General features: G+C 65.7%; 1 protein-coding gene across 1 annotated transcript in view; it reads right to left on the bottom strand.

Moving 5' to 3' along the window:
- Positions 1–437, bottom strand: part of EPN1 (epsin 1) — a 9,873-nt gene that overhangs the window by 6,827 nt on the left and 2,609 nt on the right. The gene's annotated exons all lie outside the window — the stretch shown is intronic.

The following is a 437-nucleotide window of genomic DNA, read 5'->3' as shown; positions in this document are numbered from 1 at the left end:
CCTCAGCCCCCGACACACTGCGCCCCAGTGCCCCCCTCCCCCAGCCCGACGCACTGCCTTCCGCTGCGGACTGTGGTCTCTCGGCTCCCGGCCGCGGTCTCTGTAGGTGGCTGGTGTAGAGCAGCCACAACTGCAAGTGAGAAACTTCACACCAACAGGCCGGGGGGACGGACAGCCTTTGGTGCCTCTGCACTTTATGATGTGACAACAAATTGTCTTTTCAAGTTAAATTAAAAGCGGGGAGGGACCGGGCAGGCCTTTGTAGTCCTGGAGCCTGTGGCCGGGGGAGCCAGACACCCCTGTGGCGGCCTCCCTCGGAGAAGGGCCCAGAGCCCCCAAACCCGCCCAGGGAGGAGCTGCGGGAGGGCCAGGCACTGAACCTGTGACCTCTGCCGGGAGCCCGGCCGGGCCGTTGACACGGGAGCCAGGCTGGGCCT

The sequence above is a fragment of the Myotis davidii genome, unplaced genomic scaffold, assembly GCF_000327345.1.
Source record: "Myotis davidii unplaced genomic scaffold, ASM32734v1 scaffold326, whole genome shotgun sequence".
NCBI lineage: Eukaryota > Metazoa > Chordata > Mammalia > Chiroptera > Vespertilionidae > Myotis > Myotis davidii.
Note: the sequence above shows the minus strand (reverse complement) of the source record. Positions and strands in the feature narration are given on the sequence as shown.